The 5,000-nt window shown below is 37.6% G+C and overlaps 1 protein-coding gene across 1 annotated transcript in view; it reads left to right on the top strand.

The window, feature by feature from the left end:
* Window positions 1-5,000, top strand: part of LOC122254498 (uncharacterized) — a 171,333-nt gene that overhangs the window by 156,643 nt on the left and 9,690 nt on the right. The gene's annotated exons all lie outside the window — the stretch shown is intronic.

Genomic DNA, 5,000 nt, shown 5'->3' with positions numbered 1-5,000 from the left:
GAACGAGAAAAGGAGTTTAGGGTGGGAGGAACAAGGTGATTTTTCATCAGGGAGAAAAAGGGAGAGGTAAGGGAAGACAACAAGGTAAAAGGCGTGGACATAAACAAGAAAGGAAGGGGGATATAGTAAATCAGGGGAGAATGAGGAAGTATGGAAGGAGAGTGAAGGAAGGAGATACGAATGAAAGGAGGGAAATACTGCGAAAGAGGGAAAGAAGGAAAAAGAGAAGGATTGAGAGAAGAGAGAAGAAAAGAAACAAAAAAAAGAAAAAAGATGAAGAAATGATTGGGAAAAAAAGAAAGAGAGTAGTATGTGAGAGAGTGATGGAAACCGAGAGGGAGAGAGGGAGGGACAGGGGGAGACTGACGGCTGAGTTTGGCACTGTTCCACCCCACAGCGTCAGGCCTCCTTAGGTCAGCAGGCGAAGGAAGGGTAGAGGGATGGAGGGGCAAAGGGACGGGGGGGGAGGGGCGGAGGGACGTGGGGATAGACAGGCGGAGGGGCGAGCCAAAGAAGGGGCGGGAGAGGTTAGATGGGCTGAGGGGCGGCCAAGAGAGGGGCGAGGGAGGGGCGTGGAGGTCGAGGGAGAGTGTAGGGAGGAGGTGGAGGCGGGAGTGGAACAGGACTCTCTTTCTCTTTTTCTCCGAATGGGCTGAAGCACCTTCCCTGAGGTGGAGGGAGGGAGAGAGGGACGGAGGAAGGAGGGAAGGTGGGGGATAGAAGGAGGGAATGACGAACAAAATGGAGGGCCTGAAGGAGGGAGGTAGAAAGAGAGAGAGGAGGAGGGAGAGAGAGAGAGAGAGAGAGAGAGAGAGAGAGAGAGAGAGAGAGAGAGAGAGAGAGAGAGAGAGAGAGAGAGAGAGAGAGAGAGAGAGAGAGAGAGAGAGAGAGAGAGAGAAGGGTTTACTTTAGGTGATTCTTCGATTCTGTGGTGTTTGTACTTTCTTCTTCTTTTTCTTCTTCTTCTTGTGTCCGTGTATTTGTGTGTGTGTGTGTGATTGTGCCTCCGTGTCCGTTTGTCGATGTGAGTGTATGTGTGTGTGTGTGTGTGTGTGTGTGTGTGTGTGTGTGCGTGTGTGTGTGTGTGTATGTGTGATGTGTGCGTGTGTAAGTCAGCCAAGTAGGACAACCACAATGACGTTGGCACTGACACTGAAGAGGGGAAGAGGGGAGAAAGGAGGAGGGACAGAGAGGGGGGGGGGTGCAGAGAAGGAGGGAGGAGGAGGGCAAAGAGTATAGGTGAATGTCCTTTACACTTAACTGCACACGTCGAAGAAATCACCACTCTCCCCATTTTTTTTATTTTTTTTTTCCTTTTTGCCGTCGTAATAAAAAAGATAATGGAATAAATAGGTAAATAAGTAAATAAATATGTCAATTAGATAAGATATATAAAAAAGATAATGGCGATGATAAGAATAACGATAATATAATTATAATGATATTTACAATAACGATTTATGAGCAATGATATTAGTAATACTATTGTTTGCAATAATAATGATGATTATCATTAATGTTATCATAATCATTATTATCATTACTATCATTATTATTACCAATGTATTATTATCCTCTTTATCAATATCATCATTATTATCATTATCATTAAAATGTTGATGATGCTGGTAATAAGGACAATAATAATATTGATCATAATGATAAAGATGATAATGATAATAATAACAATTATAACAATAATGATAATAATGATAATGATAATAATGGTTATAATAATGATAATGATAATAATAATGATTATAATAACAATAATATCAACAATAATAACAATAATAATTACAATGATAATAAAGATGATAATCATAATAATAATAATAATGATGATAATGGTAATAATAATGATGATGATGATAATAATAATTATCATTATTATAATGATAATAATGATAATAGAGATAATGATAAAAATGAGAGTAATCAGTAAAAATTTGCATTTTCATAATGAGTCTAATAGAAATGATAATGATAATGATGATAACATTAATGATGAGAATGATGAAATAGAAATGATGATAATGATAACAATGATGATAAGGATAATAACGATGACAAGAATTGCATCGCCAATTAGAAATAACAGTACGATAAAAAAAAGAAAAAAAGTTAAAATTCAGATAAAATACCAAGAACAACATTAAACATAGATTCACATCCAAGGAAGTTTTAGACACACTGCTCTGTTATAAATCTCTCTACCAAACTGTATAAGATGAGACCCATAGAAGTACATTGGAGTTTGTGTTATTACTGGAATCTTTCCAGGTTAAAGGGGGGGGGGAGGGAGAGAGGGAAGGATTGTGGGGGGGGGGAGGAGATGGAAGGCTTGGGGAGGGGGGGGTGAGATGGAAGGCTTGGGGGCGTAGGGAGGAGGTAGGGTGAAGGAAGAGGGGCGGAGAGGAAAGACGAGGGGAGGGGATAGGTGGAAGGAGGAAGGGATGGAGAGAAGGGGAAAGGGACGGATGGAGAGAGGGAAAAGGAAGGAGGGAAGGGTGTAGGAAGACCGGAAGGAGGGAAGGAGGGAGAAGGCAGGGGGAAGGAAGTGAAAAGAAACTCGGGGGAAGGGAAGGGGGGAGGTAGAAAGAAAGAAAGGGGGAAGAGGGGAGAAGGAATGAAGGGATAATAGAGAAAGTATAAAGAACAGAGAGGGAGAAGAAAGGAGGAGAGGAGAGGAAGGCAAAGGAAGAGGGGTAGTGGGAGGGGGAAGGGAGGGGGAAGAGAGGAGGGTGAAAGAAGGGGGGGAAAGGGAAGGGGAAGGAAGGGAGTAGAGAGGAGGGCGAAGGAGTGGGGGCAGAAGATAAGACGAATAAAGGATGGGGGGGGGGGTCGAAGTACAAAATAGAGTAAAATCAAATAACAGAGAGAAAGAGAGAGAGAGAGGTAAAACCAGAAGTAAAGAGCAAATAGATAATAAAAAAAGTGAAACACAGGAAAAAAATATACTGGTAAAATTTCATTATCTAGGTGAGTCTCCCTTGCGTCCGAAATCCTATGTGTTAAAAGTGAGGTCATCCTTAACTTGCAATTTTGTCCAGATATCGATCATATATGAAAAAGTTCATCCAGAGCTACGAGAGAGAGAGAGAGAGAGAGAGAGAGAGGGAAAGAAAGAAAGAAAGAGGCAGATACAGACCGACCGATAGACCAACAGAGATAGATTGACAGAAAAACGATGATATTTTTTTTTTTTTTTTTTTGTTAAAATCTAGCTAGCACGAAATCTCTTTTTCATCTCCTCACCCCCCACCCCCTTCAAATACATTTTTTTGAGTCTAATTCACCGTTATTAAGCCACATTTTATCGAAACAATGACGAATCTACATAAATCTTACGAGTGAGTGTTCAAGAAGACTCTATAACCTTCGATAACAAAGAAATCCTTAAAAGTTACATGGTAGGAGGGACGGGGGCTTAGGTGGGGGGGGCAGATATGGGAAGAAGGGGGGGGATGGAGTTAGAGTGGGGAGTGAGAGTGGGGGGGTCGAAGGTAGGGGATGGGAAGGGGGGGAGAGGGGAAAGGAGATGAACGGAAAGGGGAGGGGGTTAAGAAAGAGAAAGAGAGAGAGAGAGAGAGAGAGAGAGAGAGAGAGAGAGAGAGAGAGAAAAATGAGAGAAAGCAATCGTATCACAAGAGAAAATTAACAACCTAACATACAACGAGGGACAGAAATCCTTCCAGACAATAAACCCCTACACAAGCTTGTCCAACAACAGATATCTTCTTGTACAAACCAACTTGTACAACCATGTAATTTCTTGTACAAGAGTTTACGAAGCGCGTAATGTACAGTACAATTCTTCTTCACGCCTGGATGCACACGGAGAAACAGAAACGCATTTTCTAAGACTTTCGAATGAATATAGTGTTTTTTCAGATAGTTGAAATGACTATGATAGGAATTTTATATTTATGTTGACTTTTGTGTCGTATATTTAGGCTTAAGTGGTTGAATATGTATTTGTATGTTCGTTGTGTACGTGTATAAAGATATGAAAAAAATAATAATAATAGAAATGATAATGATAAAGTAATGGTAATAATTACAATAATTCAATTAATGATAACGATGAGCATGATAATGATAATAATGTTGATATAATGCAAGACTGAGCACGAGAGAGAACGACAATTTCACAGGCGTATAATGTAACGCAAAAATGTCATTATCATTAGTTTCATTGTCATTATTATTGTTTATCATTGTTGGTATTGATATCATTATCATTACTGTTATCATACTAGCATTATCAATTAGTTTTTTTTATCATTATCATCGATATTATCATTATCGTTATAATCATTGTCATCATTGATATTATTATCGTTATTATCATTATCACCATTTTCATCATTACTACCATTATTATTCTTGCCATTCATGATTATCATCATTGTAACATTATAATTTCATTTACTCTTATCATTATTCTCATTATGATTATTACTATTATTATTGGTATCATCCTTATCATTACTCATCTTATTATTATCATTATTATCATTGTTATTGTTATTATCATAATTATTATCATTATTGTTATCTTCGTAATTACTATTATTGTCATTGTTACCATTACTATTGTTATTATCATCATCACTATTATTACTATAATTATCATCATTATCATTATTATCATTAACATTGTTCACATTATTTATATGCTTGTCAGTATCATTAATATTAATGTGATTTTTATTGTTGCTATCAATATTATCGTCATCATTCTTATCATTACTACATGCTCACATCATCATTACTATCGTTATTACCATAGTCATTATAACATCATTGATAAAAATGATAATGATAAAGTAATGGTAATAATTACAATAATGAAAATAATGATAATGATGAGTATGATAATAATAATAATGTTGATAAAGATTATATATATACATATACATATATATACATATATAGATAAATATAGATATAGATGTTGTTGTGTGTGTTGGGGTGTGTGTGTGGTAATAAATATA

The sequence above is a fragment of the Penaeus japonicus genome, unplaced genomic scaffold, assembly GCF_977035675.1.
Source record: "Penaeus japonicus unplaced genomic scaffold, GWHDUDI00000001_assembly GWHDUDI00000033, whole genome shotgun sequence".
Classification (NCBI taxonomy): domain Eukaryota; kingdom Metazoa; phylum Arthropoda; class Malacostraca; order Decapoda; family Penaeidae; genus Penaeus; species Penaeus japonicus.
Note: the sequence above shows the minus strand (reverse complement) of the source record. Positions and strands in the feature narration are given on the sequence as shown.